We start from the raw sequence: 18,719 nt of genomic DNA on the forward strand, positions 1-18,719 counted from the left end.
ATTGCATATTGTATCCAAAAAACCTCAAAACACACTTTTGTAAAATGTCATCTTATTTAACCACCTCCCGTCCAGCCGCTGTATATAAACGGCTGGACGGTGGCAGTGCAGGGTCGGGTGGCTGTTTATAAACGGTCTCCCCACCCCCCACTTGTGCACGCTCCCTGGGAGCTCGCAGCACCGCGATCCGGTGCCCGCTGTGTCAGTGTGGAACACTGATCGTAGTACAGGATCTCTGTGTGAGGTCCCAATCATGTGATCACTGATTGGCCAATCAGTGATCACATGCAGAGTAGTAAGCAAGATGTCACTTCTGACATCATTGCTTACTACATGTGAAATCTGTGAATGACCACAGAGGTCACATGGTACAAGGCTATTCACAACACCCTTGTACCATGTGACAAGCTGTGACCAATCACAGCTCACACAGTAGTTTTCAATGGCTGCAAGAATGCAGCCAGAGAGAATATGAAATGATTGCTTTTACAGCCTTTATGTGTGTAAAAGCAATCAGTGTAAAAAAAAAAAAGAAAAGAAAAAGGAAGTAGAGTGTCACCATGGTGACACTCCACTCCTAGAGTGACAGTATGTAAAAAAACAAATATAAAAAAATAAAATAGTAAAAACAAATGTTTAAAAATTATAATTTTGGTTATAAACTAATTTGGGATTTTTTTTTTACTAAAAAGATAAAACAGAATACATTTTGGCCAAGATTTATGATGAAAAATATATTTGCAAAATTTTATAAGAAAAACATTTTTTTTTCAAAATTTTTGGACTTTCATTTACATAGCAAAAAAAATAAAAATCCCAGTGGTGAATAAATACCACCAAAATAAAGCTTTATCTGTCTAAAAAAAAATGCTAAAAAATTCATATGGGTACAGTGTTGCATGACCGCGCAATTGTCATTCAAAGTGTGATAGCACGGAAAGCTGAAGATTGGCCTGGACCAGGAAGGGGGTAAAAGTGTCCGGACAGGAAGTGGTTAAATATGGCAATGCAGTTAAGTAGAGCAAAAAGGCTTTTTTTCCCCTTTTTAAATATGTTGGATAGAAGAGGAGAGGGTTACATTTATTGACCATCTGTGTCAGAGAATTCCCTTCACTTCCTTCAATGTTGCCTCAACATGAAGAGGAGATATCTTTCCAATGTAAAGGATATCCTCTCAGACAGTTGTCACAGGAAAAAGTGCCCCCAATAGAAAAAGGTCTCCTGCATTCATGTTTTGGTGGCAACAAAATGTTGAATCTCGGGGACACGGGGACACAGACCGCAAAAAAAAAAAAAAATCTGACAAAAGGTTTTCTTTCATTACACAAGTAAAAAAAAAATAAAAGTTACAGTAAAAACAGATCTCCATTGCATGTTAAAAACAAAGTTATCCCATTTATGGCACATCAGCAAACATCAGTCATCAAAGGTCAGTATTAAGTCCCAAAATTGTTCATCATTTGTGCCAACAATTTACAAGACAGCAGGCAGCTTACCCTCCTCTTCAGACTCCTCCTTTACAGGTTTCTTCCCTTGAGGCATTTTGGCAGGAGCTTTCTTGGCAACAGGTTTTTTCTCTTCTTCAGATTCATGTAAAGAATAGAATTCCATTAACACACCAAACCAAATTTCAGTGACACCATCTCTCTATTACATATCTAGTATTGTAAGAGTGGGAGGAGCCATCCACTATGTCCATGTCTCCTTCCCCTGTAATCCCAGGGCGTTGCCATGGAAACAGAGGTGACCCGGAAGTAGAAAAGAAGGCAGCCTGTCACTTCAGGTGTCCTTAACCCACAGAGCTCCGCCTCTTTCTCTATGAGTTTGCCTCCTGTTCTCCTAGGTGGAGACCCGCCCCTTCCATCACGGCAGATGAGGATTCTGACCCCGCCTCTTCTCCGCCCCCTTGAAGAGTTCTACACCATACTCCTCCCCCCAGGCGGAGTTTCGGTCTTTTCCCCACTCTCATTTAGAGAGGTACCACGCCCCCACATTTATGGAGGTGAAAGCCACGCCCCCTAAAACGTTCAATGGGAGGACATAGAGATGCCTCCCCAAGGCTTTGTCGCCCCGCCCCCATGCTCTGCCGCCACGCCCCCGTTTTCTGAGTGGTAGGTGGCAAAGTCTCCGCCCCTCTTATTTGCATAAATGTTGTGGGTATGTTGTTGTGTTATCCGGGGATGGGGGCTGAGCGGTTGTGTGTAATGTATGAGTATGGTATTTGGTGTAGGAGGTATACATTATTAATAATAATACATCTACATCACAGCAGACACGTCTAGGAATAAAGGGAATGAGATGGACGGGCTCTCCATGATGTGACCCTCACAGATCCTGAAGAGTTTATATAGAACAGGGCACACCATAGTAATTACGTGAAGGAAAGCTCACTGCCAAGGCTATGTGCTGAGTATTCCACTCCCACTGGGGGGTGGAATCATTGCAATACCTTGGAGGGGTGTGAGGCTAGAACCAATCACTGCCCTCACAGGGCATCACCTGAACCGACTAGGGTGAAGTGAGTCCACCCAGACCACATGACATGAGAAGAACAACAAACGAAAATTGAAGAAAAGAAGAGATGTTGTCATGTGGGACCTTGGAGGGAGACTCCTGATTGGCTGGCAGAGAAAGTCCCATGTGTGAGATGGAAGCACCCCACTGAAGAGTGAAGAAATGTGTGCGTGTGGGCGCTACCAGAACCCGATTCAGACTACTCTCCCTTCCCTCACCAAAGTTTTACTTCACCACAGCATGTGAGGGTGCTGCACGACCCGATTCAGACTACTTTCCCCTCCCCCACCCTCATTATTCATCACGGCATGTGGGGGCGCTACATGACCCGATTCAGACTACTCTCCCCTCCCACACCATCATTACACTCCGCCACGGCATGTGGGGGCGCTACACGACCCGATTCAGACTACTCTCCCCTCCCACACCATCATTACACTCCGCCACGGCATGTGGGGGCGCTACACGACCCAATTCAGACTACTCTCCCACCCTCATTACACTCCGCCACGGCTTGTGTGGGCGCCACACGACCCGATTCAGACTACTCTCCCCTCCCCCACCCTCATTATACTCCGCCACAGCCCGTGGGGGTGCCACGCGACCCGATTCAGACTACTCTCCCCTCCCTCATTATACTCCGCCACGGTTTGTGGGGGCGCTACAGAACCCAATTCAGGCTACTCTCCCCTCCCCCACCCTCATTAATCCCCGCCACGGCCCGTGTGAGCGCCACATGACCCAATTCAGACTACTCTCGTCTCCCCACCATCATTATACTGCACCACGCCCACTCTCCCCTCCCCCACCCTCATTATACTCCGCCATGGCTTGTAGGAGGCGCTACAAAACCCAATTCAAACTACTCTCCCCCCCATCCTTATTATACTCCACCATGGCCTGTGGGAGCACTACACAACCCAATTCAGACTACTCTCCCCTCCCCCATCCTCATTATACTCCGCCACGGCCTGTGTGGGTGCCACACAGCCCAATTCAGATGACTCTCCCCTCCCCCACCCTCATTATACTCCACCACAGCCCGTGGGGGCGCTACACGACCCAATTCAGACCACTCTCCCCTCCCCCACCCTCATTATACTCCGCCACAGCTTGTGTGGGTGCTACACGACCCAATTCAGACCACTTTCGCCTCCCCCACCCTCATTATACTCCACCATGGCCTGTGGTGGCACTACACGACCCAATTCAGACTGCTCTCTCCTCCTCCACCCTCATTATACTTCACCATGGCCTGTGGTGGCACTACACGACCCAATTCAGACTACTCTCTCCTCCTCCACCCTCATTATACTCCACCATGGCCTGTGGTGGCACTACACGACCCAATTCAGACTACTCTCTCCTCCTCCACCCTCATTATACTCCGCCACGACAAAACCACTTCTTCGGTTCCAAGACCTTCCATTCTCAACCAGTGTTCCATGGAACCCTGGGGGCTCCTCCAGAGGTTAAGAGTCCTTTGAATTGTGGCTGAATCTGATGGTGCCTGAATTGTTCTGCACCCAATGCCTATTTGAAGAGCCAACGGCAGGACACCAAAGATCTTTTTAGCGGTCTGTAAGAGTGGCCTGCTGACCACCATTGTAGGAGGCAATCTTCCAAATGACTACCACTAAAAGGGGAAGGGCGAATTCTTCCCACTGGCCACCAATGCAAGGGCCACTCTTTCAAATGATTACCACTAAAAGGGGCAAAATTCTTCCCAACTGGCTATCGATGCGAGGGCCGTTCTTCCCGCCGGCCACCAATGCGAGGGCCGTTCTTCCCACCGGCCACCAATGCGAGGGCCGTTCTTCCCACAGGCCACCAATGCGAGGGCCGTTCTTCCCACTGGCCACCAATGCCAGGGCCGTTCTTCCCACAGGCCACCAATGCATTCTGCCCACTGATCACCAATGATCAGCTGGACATAGAATACTGGATGAAGCAGATGTGATCAATATACTGTATATACAACTCTTTATCTGTTACCAGTATATTGCCATTTGCTTACAGCAGCCTTTCCATTATTACTAAGAATTAAAAACACGGAATAAGCTTTTCTAGCCATATGTCGTCTTCCCTTAGTCAATGCTCATTTTATACAATAGCGTATAATTGAAGAGCATACATGCCAGGAACAATCATTACATGGACTGAAATATAAAAAGATTAAGAAAAACAACATAACATTATCTGTGTGGTTTGCTAAAAGTAGAAATCACAAATATGAGTGTCAATGGTTTTCATGTGGTCCTCACCACTGTCTCCCTGAAAAACCTGATGGAGCCGTCTCTGGTCACATGATATCCACAAAGTAACTGTGCTAAACATAGTTGTAGATCAGTATTTGGTTTATACTAATTATAGGAGTCCAGAAAAGACAGGAAGATGAAGTTCAACTTGTAGACAGAAAGTGCTGATAGCATGGTTTTTAGTGGTAACTATGGCTATGTCTTTATTATATTATTTAGTATTGCCGGAAAGGAGCATTGCAATTCCTTGCCTGAGTTTGATAGTAGAGCTGCTACATGTCCAGCCAGAAGGACAATGGAATGGGAAGTTTAACCTCCCTAGCGGTCTGATTATGTCCATATTTCTGTGCTCAAAGCGGTACATTTTTTTGCACGGAAATATGTATTTTTTTTATTGTAGGCCTGTAATTCTTAGGAATAACTCACTGAAATCTGTCCGAACAAGAGTCTAGTAAACACCAAGGGTATGTTAAAATTTGAAACACGAAATCATAAATTATAATTTAATAAATGATCATAAAAAATAATAATATAATAATAAATTTAATTCAATAATATAATCAAACCAAAAACACTGAAATTTTAAATATAGCGCCAAGTTCGCACATCACTGATCTTAGTCGCAAAATCGTTTTCAGTGTCTGATGACGAATTTCCCCATGAATTATTATCACTCAATTCTGCAAGTAGTTCTGATTTACTATCGCTGTTCTCTAGCTGGTCTTAAACCGATTTTGACCTAAAGGGACGCTTTTTGGACGCCATGGACGTTTCTCAGTTTCCAGGCAGAATGAACAGTGAAAATGGAGGCAGGGCACAGGACAAAGCACTAGGGACAAAATGTATGTGAAATGGTTTGATACAGTAATGTTTTACTATGTGATTTTAGTGAATTTAGTGAATGTCACTTTTTGACATTTTCAAATTTCCCCCCAGTTCCATCCCTGTACGTCCCGACGCTCGCAGGGGATGGAACCCAGAAGACAGATGCCGACATCGGCCGGAGGACATTACAGGGGACACTGCAGGAGGGACATCGCCGGAGCACAGGACAAGGTAAGAGATTGAGGGATCCCGGAGCAGCGCCGCATGGTAAGCCCAAGTGTAGCTTAGGGTTACTGCTTGTGGTCCTGAAACTTTACCCCGAGCTACACTCGGGAATACCGCCAGGGAGGATACAGGGTTGCTAGACTGAAAGTAAAGTAGAACTAAAGGCAGTTTTTTTTTCATTTTGGATAGAGTAAGGGAGAGTTATATCCCTCGTCAGGATTTTTTGACAGCTCACACAGCTGCATCATTTATTCAGAGATCTGTGAATGAATGAACTATAGGTCCCATCAGCCACCACGGCAGAAAGCTTGCAGTTCTCAATGAACTGAGAGAGCGCTGATGAGCTCCTTCATAGTTCATTCACAAGCCCTGTAACTTTCAGACTGACAGTCTGTATGGAGGTACAGGCTGAAACCTGTGGAGCTTGCCTGCAGGAGCTTGACATTGCATCCCTAATCTACTTTGCAGACGCATGCGGGAAAAATAATAAATGCACATTTTTTTCTGCAAAAATATGTGCATTTATTATATTTTTTCCCCTGAAGGTAAACTTATCCTTTAACCACTTGCCTACCGGGCACTTTCACCCCCTTCCTGCCCAGGCCAATTTTCAGCTTTCAGTGCTGTCGCACTTTGAATAACTATTGCGCGGTCATGCAACACTGTACACATATGACATTTTTATCATTTTTTGAGCTTTCTTTCGGTGGTATTTAGTCAGGGACCAGTGTAGCAATGCGGGCAAACAGAGGATCAGGTAAGTAAGTCTTCTTTGCGGTGTCCCATAGACTTACTGCAAGGGATCATTTCTAAATTTCCTGGAGTTGGGCTTTAAGTAAGAAAGCCTGTCGACTTTCAGCAGGCTGTAGAAAAGGACCTTTGCTCTCTATGGGGAAGCAGTGATCTCTCTGCACGTGTAGGACATGCTCCCTGCTGAATCGTAGCTAGAGCTCTCCAATCAGCAAAGAGTATGAGCTTTAATGATTGCTGAGCAGAAGGTCTGTCTTGGCAGGGGGTGTGTTAAAGCTCTGCAGAGAGATTAATGCTTCCACAGAGGTCAAGTGTTCTTCTTCACAGCAGGCTGGCAAGGGATGGGCTGTTCTACTCAAGCTGTGGTTGCCTTCTAAAGGAAATAACCCTTAAACCTATGCTAAGTTGTTGCTTTGATGCACCTGGAATGTATTTAACTGATTGAAACTGAAAGTTTATTAGGCTTTAAAGTGTTTCTAAACCCACAACAGTTAAATCAGTCTGTATATGCAGTAAAGCCTGCTTGTTATGGAGAACCTAAGGGGTTAATCCTCTGCATTGTGTAAAAAGGCTCTTTGATCCTGTCTTCTCTGCCTCTCCTCTTGTTCAAATATCTACGCTGATAAGACAGACTGAACCCGTAGCCCTTCTGCACATGCTCAGTTTGGTGTGTATTGCAGAGAGGTTTTTTTTTCTTTTCTTGGGAGAGTGCATGTGATCAGCACAGGGCCAATCAGCACTGTCCAGACAGAGGTCAGGGGCCCTGCATCTTCCTAGAGCAGAAAGAAAACTCCTCCTACAAGCTTTAACCAGTGCTCAGCTGGACACTGATAGAAGTCGCAAGACTGCTCTAACTGCTGATGAGAAAAGGTATTTAGCAGTTTAAATGTACTACAATTTCCATGTTGTGTGTACTGTGGGAGACCAGATATAGTGAATGCAGGGTCCTGGGTTTAGTAACCATTTTAGAAACTGCATATTACAATTTACTACCTTTGGAGCATAGGTAATACTGACAGAAAGTCATGAACTCAATCTTTAAGTCAATTAAGAAACATTTATTCCTGCCATGTCTTGTACACTGCTACCTCCCAGGGGGTTGTTTTGTCACTTGGCTGTGCAGGGGGTCATAGCAATTATATCTCAGGGTCATGACACCTATCTCATGCCAATTATCAGATTACTGCTCCTTAGGCTCCAATGTCATCAATGTAAGTTATCCCCTTGTATTTGAATGCTATTTACTTCCACAAATCAACAAACAAAACACTTCTCACCCCCTATGGACTAAACGTTGCTATAACAACTTTTCTGTCAAGCTGCAACATATCCAGAAAGGGTCGCCAAGAAAAAAAAAAGGAAGGCCTTATTGCCTAGCGATCAAATATAGGCTCCCCTTTAAATATTTGATTTCCTGTATGCTTGACATGAGTTGAAAGAAAATGGACCACATCTTAGAGAAAAGGTGGATTCAGTGTGTGTTGCTAGTCAATAACAGGAGGGTTTGAGCTTAGAGCAGAACACATACAATACCAATCTATTCAAATCCAATGTCAACAAAAGGTGTTTTCCTAAATCTACATGTTAAGCTCACCTGACAAAAGCTGAGGTAGGCCCTCCTTTGTTCCCCCTGTTTGATGTAATCACAGCACACTGTAATTCATCCTGCTCTCCTGACAACAGTTTAGCTATGTCAGGGGAAGCAGGTCATACCTCCGCGTGGGGCTGACAATGCTATGGAACACTGCAGATCATTCTGACATTGAATGGATAATTGCTGCTCTACATTCAGGTGCATGTGCCTTAAATACATCTATTAATGGGGTCCAATACTGCCAAAACTAAAGTACTATTGTCAGCCGGGATATATACTATTGGATAATTGATGGCTATTTTATGAGGGAGGAGGAAGTACATTTTTGTGAAAAGAAGGCTAGTACCTGGATTACAAGACAAACAGTACTTACATTACCTTTGTCACCCACTGATACCAGTGCTGTGGGGTATTACTGCTCCCAGTGACACCAATGCTGAGGGTTATTGCTTCACTTATCGATACCAATGCTGTTGTTATTACTGTACACTCCAACATGAATACTGGGGGTTATTACTGCATCCACTGACACCAATGCTGAGGGGTATTGCTTCACTTATCGATATCAATGCTGTTGTTATTACTGCACACTCCAATCTGAATACTGGGGGTTATTATTGCATCCACTGACACCAATGCTGAGGGTTATTGCTTCACTTAATGATACCAATGCTGTTGTTGTTATTACTGTACACTCCAACATGAATACTGGGGGTTATTATTGCATCCACTGACACCAATGCTGAGGGGTATTGCTTCACTTATTGATATCAATGCTGTTGTTGTTATTACTGTACACTCCAACATGAATACTGGTGGTTATTACTGCATCCACTGACACCAATGCTGAGGGGTATTGCTTCACTTATCGATATCAATGCTTTTGTTATTACTGCACACTCCAACATAATTACTGAGGGTTATTACTGCATCCACTGACACCAATGCTGAGGGTTATTGCTTCACTTATCGATATCAATGCTTTTGTTATTACTGCACACTCCAACATAATTACTGAGGGTTATTACTGCATCCACTGACACCATTGCTGAGGGTTATTGCTTCACTTATCGATACCAGTGCTGTTGTTGTTATTACTGCACACTCCAATCTGAATACTGAGGGTTATTACTGCATCCACTGACACCAATGCTGAGGGTTATTGCTTCACTTATCGATATCAATGCTGTTGTTATTACTGCACACTCCAATCTGAATACTGGGGGTTATTACTGCATCCACTGACACCAATGCTGAGGGTTATTGCTTCACTTATCGATACCAATGCTGTTGTTATTACTACACACTCCAACATGAATACTAGGGGTAATTATTGCATCCACTGACACCAATGCTGAGGGTTATTGCTTCACTTATCGATATCAATGCTGTTGTTATTACAGCGCACTCCAACATGAATACTGGGGGTTATTACTGCATCCACTGACACCAATGCTGAGGGTTATTACTTCACTTATCGATATCAATGCTGTTGTTATTACTGCACACTCCAACATGAATACTGGGGGTTATTACTGCATCCACTGACACCAATGCTGAGGGTTATTACTTCACTTATCGATATCAAGGCTGTTGTTATTACTGCACACTCCAACATGAATACTGGGGGTTATTACTGCATCCACTGACACCAATGCTGAGGGTTATTGCTTCACTTATCGATACCAATGCTGTTGTTGTTATTACTGTACACTCCAATATGAATACTGGGGATTATTATTGCATCCACTGACACCAATGCTGAGGGGTATTGCTTCACTAATCGATATCAATGCTGTTGTTGTTATTACTGTACACTCCAACATGAATACTGGTGGTTATTACTGCATCCACTGACACCAATGCTGAGGGTTATTGCTTCACTTATCGATATCAATGCTTTTGTTATTACTGCACACTCCAACATAATTACTGAGGGTTATTACTGCATCCACTGACACCATTGCTGAGGGTTATTGCTTCACTTATCGATATCAATGCTGTTGTTATTACTGTACACTCCAATCTGAATACTGGGGGTTATTATTGCATCCACTGACACCAATGCTGAGGGTTATTGCTTCACTTATCGATATCAATGCTGTTGTTATTACTGCACACTCCAACATGAATACTGGGGGTTATTACTGCATCCACTGACACCAATGCTGAGGGTTATTGCTTCACTTATCGATACCAATGCTGTTGTTATTACTGCTGTCTTGGAAATTCGCTTTAACGAATTTCTCCTTACCGTGAGTACTCGCAGTTGGATGCGCAGAAATCCCCCATAAAGCTGTGCGAATCTTGCTTACCACGTTGCAATTCACATAAGGGCCGGTTTCAGACTCAGCCTTTGGTTTTATTACAAATACACACATGCCCCCCACATGAATAAAGTCAATCCCCTCCCACCGAACAATGCAATGGGGAGTGCCTATACACAGGATGTACATTCCGATTGGAGCATAGCCTTTCCTATTATCTATCACTGGTCTTCCCCCATGAGCCTTCTGAGGTCAGCAGACTTCCTCCCCTTCCTCCCATGAGCCTTCTGAGGTCAGCAGACTTCCTCCCCTTCCCCCCCATGAGCCATCTGAGGTCATATTTCCCAGCTCCTAGCAGTATGTCCATTCCCTGTACAAGCAACCCCTAGAAATATCAGTCTGTACCTGGATGGGCCCGATACGATCTTTATTAAAACACATCCATCCAGATACAGTTCAGATTGGTAATGGGTTGTAAGATATGCATAAGCCTACACGCGGAGTTCACACCGCTTGGCGCCTTGCGTTATGAAGCCCATGTGGTACTATGCTGCTAATATGTGGATACAGGCCCGCGGTCTACTGCCAGCGGCATTCGCATCGAATGCCGTGGTGGTATACACGCCGGTCTATAAGCGCAGATCCGCCATCTCATCCATTACCGAGCTGAGTACTGTAATACATACATTGTACATGCGCATGGCCCAATTGCAGCCTTCAGAGCTTTAATTAAGCCACACGAGAGACATATGAATAACACTTATATATGACACATTTAAAGTTCGACCAACAATACAAAATTTCCATGACATTCCCTCCTGTTTTATCATATTCTCCTCGTGTCCCTTCTTGATCTTCTTCAGCTTGATGGGTGTAGTCTCAAAACCTCAAAGAGTTCCTGTAGTTGTCCCTGAGAATAAAGCTCCACGGGGTACCTGAAACAACAAGACCCGACGCAAACTCGACGCAAACAGGCTTGATTGAAGCGATGATCCTCAAGAGCGTTGGAACCTTCACTACAGGAAGGCTCTTGCAAAAACCACAAACAGACTTGTGGTATGAATAAGGCTTGTGATCCCACGGTGGTCTGGGGAGATCCAGCAGCAGATTCTCAAATTGCCCCTGCAGACGGGGCCACACAAGGCTGGTCTCGACCCAGACAGTTTTCCAAATCGCAGACACAAACCATGATGAGGCTTGAAGCCTGCTTGGAGGTCTTGGAGAATGTGGTCTTCAGGGAGATAAATCAGAGGGAAGCCAGGACGTAATCTGTAGAGAAGGTGGTTGGTTGGTGAGGTCTTCCTCCGATCAGTGGTTGGAGTGGGATCCCAGGAGCGGGCATGGAGATGTGGTCGTCTGCCCGAGCTTGGCTTACACGGTCGATGAGGCAACAGGAACATCTCACCGCGGCATATAAAAGGCAGATGAAAAAGAGAAGCATCAGGACATACACTCCCACTTCCTTCAACCAAGATCCGATGGAGAACATGAAATCTCCCAATCCTCCCAAACCCTTGAACGGATTCCAACCCTCACTAGCTATAGCTCTAGCTTTTCCCTGTAGTTCACTAACTTTGTCCATATGGGCCTGGACCTTGTCATCGGTGTCTTCTATCCAAGTACAACAATCCTCTCCGATGAACTCACAGAACCCCCCTTTGGCGGCTAAAAGGTAATCAAGGGCCATCTTCTCCTGAAGCACTAAAATTCCCATCTGCCGTTGTTCTTGGGCAATTTCTCTGACAGCCTCTACGGTCTCATTAAACATACTATCCACGATGACAGAAAAATTGTTCAGGCGCTTCATAAGTTCTATTCCCCATCCTGTCCATGAGGGGAACCAAGCCCATGCCTGGTCGCCCTCAGAGAACAGCTCCCTGCGAACTCTCCCTGCCATCCTTACCTTCTTGTGGACCATCAACTCTTCATGATCCATCACTACATAGGATGCTGGGACTAGCTTTATGAGGGCACACGAACCTTTCGCGTTCTGGGGAAATGTTCTATAGGCTGCCGAACCACACAGAAAATAGTATGGACCTGTCAGAGCAGAGCAGGAGGAGTTCCTCGTTCGGCCTCTGGCACTGAGCAACAGTTGCACAGACTGGGGGATTGCTCCCTCAGTTTGCACATCACATCCGTCCTTCCAACACACGTGGTCTGGTCGGTCAGTGTGGTTACTCAGAAGGGAAGTCTGGTTAGTCAGATTGACAGTTATACCTCCCTCACAGGTGGTAGTCCCAACAAACTTGTTACCTGTGCCAAAGCTGATGTTAAAGCACACCTGAGGGCTGCCTAGCTGTCCAGTTACCCATAATGGACTGACGAGGGTCCTACAGGAGCTAGAGCTAATACTGGTGCTAAAACTGATGTTACCTGCTAAAAATGTGTCATTAAGTTCTACCGACAAATGTCTACGTGGGGGCTGACCAGGGGTCCCTTGCTTTTTCATGCCGACGCGGATGTCATATAGGGCATGAACAGCGGCCATTGCGGACATGTGATGACTGGGTGGGGGCTTAGAGCATACCCAACAGTTGGTTTTGTTGGCGGTTCTGGCTAAGCGCAGGTGCATTTTAAATAAAAGGTTGGGGTATCTGCCGTCTTTTCCTCCGTTCACACACATGTAAGACATACAAACAAAAAGAAAAAGGAAAATGACACCCCTCATTCTCTGGTGTAGCTGAAAAGCTTCTTGCAGTGGCTTGCGTGCACCCAGTTGTCTCGTCCCTCGAGCTTGAGTGAGGTAGGTGTCGTCAGCTGGACTTGGTATGGTCCGGTGAACCGTGGCTCGAGTCCGGTTCTTTGGTGTTTCTTTAGGACGACCCAATCACCTGGCTCAATAGAAAGAACACCTGTTATTGTATTTGGATCGGGGAGCGATTCGCGAACCCGATGGTGTATCTTCTGCAGCTCCCGTTGCAGAGATTGCACATAACCTGTAAGCTGTGAATGCAAAGACGACAACTGTTGAGGAAAGTACAACCCTGTTTTGGGAGGTCCCCCAAACAACACCTCGTAGGGTGACAGCCCATGTGGTTGCCGAGGGGCATTCCGGATGGAATAGGGGGCAATGGGGAGACACTCAGGCCAAGGTTTTTGGGTATCAGCCATGATGTTGGAGATCCTGTTTTTAAGGATTCTGTTAAGACGTTCAACCTTACCGCTACTCTCGGGGTGATATGGGGTGTGTCGTCGCTGACTCCAGTTCCACCAAAGAAATGCAGTCGTGTCCTTTGGAAGAGAGGTTAGTAGTGGACAAAGAAGACATGTTAGCAGAAGAGATGTTAGTATTGTTAGTTGTGTTGCAAAATTCAGCACTATCGTTGCTGTCCCCCCCCCCCTTCTCATCTTCCAACACAGGAAGAAGAGAAGCTGGGTTAAGAATAGTGCATCGTTTGATAGTGAGGTTAGTAGGGGTTAGGAGGGCTTTCCCCTGAGAGGGGTACCTTGCCTTGGATGTCCTGTTTTCGCAAGACCGTTCTTGCTGCACTGGTGTCGGTGAGGCAAGGGAGGGGATATTTTAATTCCTCTAGAAAAAGGTGGATCTGGGCCGACACCGATTTGTCAACTTCCTATGAGAATTCATAGGGGTTACTTACCATGGTGGTCACAGGGGCAGAGGACTCATCAGGAATGAACTGCCACCGACCTTTAGGTAATTGGGGACAGCTCCTCCTCATGTGCCCCGTTTGGCGGCACTGGAAGCACCTGGGTGGGGGCCTATCCTTCCTGTGACCCAGATCCCTTGGTTTTTCGTGTGGGGTCTGGGACATAAGAACTTTGGCCTTGTCCTGTTTTCTTCTATCCATTTCCCTCTCTATTGCCGCAAGAGTGGAAAGGATAGCAGGGATAGACATCTCATTATATTCGGGTCGGGCCAGAACCATCCTTTCCCGAATTTTAGTATCGATGCCTTCCAAAAATGTGGCTCGCAACAGAATGTGCGTCGCGGTCACCTTTACCCCTTCAGTTGGAGCATCAGGTCCAACTTCCAGATCCGCATCCAGTGCCGTCTGCTTGAGATGGCGCCAGAAGCAGGCGCTTTCCTCATTAGGACCCTGGGTGAGCTTCATCATGTCCGTAGTAGAGGTAGCACCATACATTTCTGGAAGCTTTGCCTTTAGCTGTGTACAGAACTCTTTGCCCCCTGAAGCCATCTCCTCATGCGTGGTTATAGAGCACCCTGCAATCACTGTACTGGCCACTTCCATGCCCACCTTTGCCCGCAGGATCTGCGCACAATCTGACCCGCTCATACCATAGCTGAACTGGTTTTGTCCAAACATTCGAGCAAATCCTCTCGGATTGACTCGATAGTCCGGGAGCTCAGCCAGAATAGTGCGGATCTCTGCCGGGGTGAAGGGGACATGCCAAACTACCCGTTCCCCTAAAATCCGTTCCCCCTGTGCATTGGGAGGACCTTCAAATTGCTGCACTCTGACTGGATAGGCCTCGGTCTGGGAAGAGTGCAAGGGCTGACCCAGCATCATCGGTGGGCTTAGATTAACCACCTCGCTTACTGCACCTTCAGGTTTGAGGTCCCTCAGATCAGGGTATAGCTGGGGGGCAGGGGTCTGATCAGTGGTTCGTAGTGCTTTGATGCAATCCGCCCTGTTTCTTAACCGGGTGTTTATTCCCCTTGATTCACAGATAGTCTGCAAATCGGTTGTTGAGTAGGCTTCATAGTTGGAAACAGAAGGAGCTGGGGTGAAGCAGGGAGAAGGGAGAGGTAGAGGTAGAGGCTGAGGCATAGATACAGAAGACACGGAAGGTACGTCAAGAGTGACGTCACTAGCAGAAGAGACAGGTGCAGTTGTACTTATCTCAGCCACTGTTGGTTGTTCGGGAACCCCAGCAGACCCTGATCCTGCCTGCCTTAGTAGAGTCAGCCCTGAAAGAGCTTCCTCCACCTCTGACACTGGATCCTCCTGTTTTATTCCCTCTGGAGGCCAGGTATACATCACCTGGTTCTTCCAGACAGACACCAGTTTATGTATGCCCTGCCTCCCTAATTGGATTGACCTGTGAAGCCATAGCTGTGCGATCTCTAGTTCTGACGCCTGCATTCGTGGTCCAAATTCAGAGATGAATTTTTCCCACCTCCATGCGTCAAATGTACCTTCCCGGGGAATTTCCCATCTGGTACCCTTCGACCATTTATTCCACCTTTTGAGGGGTTCTGTAGACTTCCCCCCCAAACTCACCTTCATCAGTTGTGCAGCTGTCCTTACCCTGAAGAGGGCTGGTTCCCCCTCTCTCTTCATGGACTGACTACTGCCCATCGTGACTAGTCACTGGTATATATCCCGCGTCCGGGTACCTGTTTACCCCCTGGAACACTCGGTGGGATCCTACCGAGAGGCCTGATTCCACCACTTTCCCAGCACAGCGTAATTTATGTGATTCTTATCGATCACCCGAAGCGCATCAAGTGGCGGTCAGACTGAGAGCACACCTCCCACTCCCACAGCGCAATTTATGTGATCCTGACCACCCGAAGTGTTTGTGGTAACCAGGCTAAGCGTTATGCTTTCCTGGACCGCCCACTCGCACAGCGCAATTTATGTGGTTCTCATCACCCACTGTGTTTGGCAGGCCACACCGCACAATGATGAAAGTGGCTTTTCTCTCCCTTCACACAGTAGCTAACACAAGTCAAAACAAAAAGAGGGGTTCTTGGATGTTACTTAGGGATCACTGGTTGGCCGGAAACCTGCTAACTGACCTTTAGGAAATTTGTGTAAAGAAAAAAACTTTCCTAATACACACAGAAAAACCCCTTTTCAACTTGAAAAACCGTTTAAAAAAAGGACAAAGTGGATCCTTATGAAAAACACGGGACGTTTCACAGTAAAACAATTACACAGAGGTGAACCAAAAAACTGCGCCAAAAGTAACCTTGTTGCTGACGCGAAAATCAATCCTATCCTACCACTAAACGATCTGCGCTACACACGCAATCTTCACTGCAACCACCTAAAACCGTTTACACAAAAAGTCTGCTGGATGTGAAACACGCAACGCAGCAGCTTTAAAACAAACCCGCTTTACAATAAGGAACTACTTTTAACAGGAAAAACACAAGAAAAACATAATCACTATACAAGAAATCTATGTGCAAAAACCCAGACTTCACCGCGCTCACTAAATGTGGAACACGTGAGGGAAAAACTCACTTAACATACTTTAAATTGGCTGGCAATACGCAAATTTAAAGCTAAAAGCAAACAACTTAAACTGTAAAAAATTTGGATTAAAAACACAAAATGGGTCAAATGCATATAGAAAGCTGCATACACATTGCATAGAGATCATTGAAACTCAAAGCGAAACTTGGAAAAAGGAATGGTGGAGAAACCACATGGCATTCACAACTGGTTGCCAAACAAAGCAGCACATGTGGTTAGTCAAGAAAATGGCCCCCCACAGGGAAGCACATGGTAGCCACTAGAATGGCCCCGCACAGAGATGCACACGGCAGACACTAGCCTCAAAATTGCCTCTAACCTCTTACATAAAACAGACTTTTGGACAGAACATACACTGGACAATTACACAACAATATGCAGTACACATACAACACAATTTGGCACGATCACAGAATGGACATAAAACATCAACATGTCACACTAACATGCACATGTAACAGAAAGGACCCCCTGCTGCATGCTTGCTGGGAGCAGTAGTACCACAAAACATTGCACAGACTACATACACACAGAGATCTTACAGCAGTTAACAATTAACCTAAACCTTTCAGCACTGTAATAATGACCTCACGTGGAGGGGGGTAAAGCAATCACCACAGTACCTACAACCCACAAATACTTACCTAACACTATGCAACAACTTTTACCCACTAAAACATATACCCGTTTAATTTTTGGTTGGAAGATTTTTAAACTTGACCAAATCCAGCCAACCAAACCCACCCCTCTGCTGATCTCCGCAGAGACAAACCCTCGTCTTTCACCCACAAATCAAGAGTTTAGGACAAAAAACTAGGTCCTTGCTAAGCGGTAATTCTTGTTAGCTAACAGAGAGCGAAATCAGCCACACGAACAAGCAAAAAGCGATCCTCTTAATGGCAGAGAGACCTGAAATGTGCCGGCATACTTTTTGCTAGTTCATGATGGCCCATTCCCCCCTCGTGCTTGGTTAGCTATGCAAGAATACGCGTTAGTATCCACCAGGCTCGCCAAACTGTCTTGGAAATTCGCTTTAACGAATTTCTCCTTACCGTGAGTACTCGCAGTTGGATGCGCAGAAATCCCCCATAAAGCTGTGCGAATCTTGCTGACCACGACTGCAGCTAAACTACACGAATCCTGCCCATCCAACTACTTTTAGCTTCTGTTGAAATGTGGGGGTGGAGCTCCGTTACCCTAGAATAATCACACGACACTCTAAGGCTGGCGTTGCAATTCACATAAGGGCCGGTTTCAGACTCAGCCTTTGGTTTTATTACAAATACACACATGCCCCCCACATGAATAAAGTCAATCCCCTCCCACCGAACAATGCAATGGGGAGTGCCTATACACAGGATGTACATTCCGATTGGAGCATAGCCTTTCCTATTATCTATCACTGGTCTTCCCCCATGAGCCTTCTGAGGTCAGCAGACTTCCTCCCCTTCCTCCCATGAGCCTTCTGAGGTCAGCAGACTTCCTCCCCTTCCCCCCCATGAGCCATCTGAGGTCATATTTCCCAGCTCCTAGCAGTATGTCCATTCCCTGTACAAGCAACCCCTAGAAATATCAGTCTGTACCTGGATAGGCCCGATACGATCTTTATTAAAACACATCCATCCAGATACAGTTCAGATTGGTAATGGGTTGTAAGATATGCATAAGCCTACACGCGGAGTTCACACCGCTTGGCGCCTTGCGTTATGAAGCCCATGTGGTACTATGCTGCTGATATGTGGATACAGGCCCGCGGTCTACTGCCAGCGGCATTCGCATCGAATGCCGTGGTGGTATACACGCCGGTCTATAAGCGCAGATCCGCCATCTCATCCATTACCGAGCTGAGTACTGTAATACATACATTGTACATGCGCATGGCCCAATTGCAGCCTTCAGAGCTTTAATTAAGCCACACGAGAGACATATGAATAACACTCATATATGACACATTTAAAGTTCGACCAACAATACAAAATTTCCATGACACTGCACACTCCAACATGAATACTGGGGGTAATTATTACATCCACTGACACCAATGCTGAGGGTTATTGCTTCACTTATCGATATCAATGCTGTTGTTATTACAGCG

The 18,719-nt window shown here is 45.9% G+C and overlaps 1 non-coding gene and 1 pseudogene across 1 annotated transcript; one reads left to right on the top strand and one right to left on the bottom strand.

Annotated features, from left to right (window-relative positions):
* Positions 1-1,401: 1,401 nt before the first annotated feature.
* LOC149455505 (small nucleolar RNA SNORD82) lies at positions 1,402-1,467 on the bottom strand. The gene has a single exon (XR_016314046.1). It is a non-coding gene; the product is annotated as a small nucleolar RNA SNORD82 (small nucleolar RNA).
* Positions 1,468-2,377: 910 nt separating this feature from the next.
* On the top strand, positions 2,378-2,726 carry LOC149455506 (Nuclear RNase P; annotated as a pseudogene).
* The last annotated feature ends 15,993 nt before the right edge of the window (positions 2,727-18,719 follow it).

The sequence above is a fragment of the Staurois parvus genome, unplaced genomic scaffold (assembly GCF_062004578.1).
Source record: "Staurois parvus isolate SC_StPar_1 unplaced genomic scaffold, SC_StPar_1.0 ptg000392l, whole genome shotgun sequence".
Lineage (NCBI taxonomy): Eukaryota > Metazoa > Chordata > Amphibia > Anura > Ranidae > Staurois > Staurois parvus.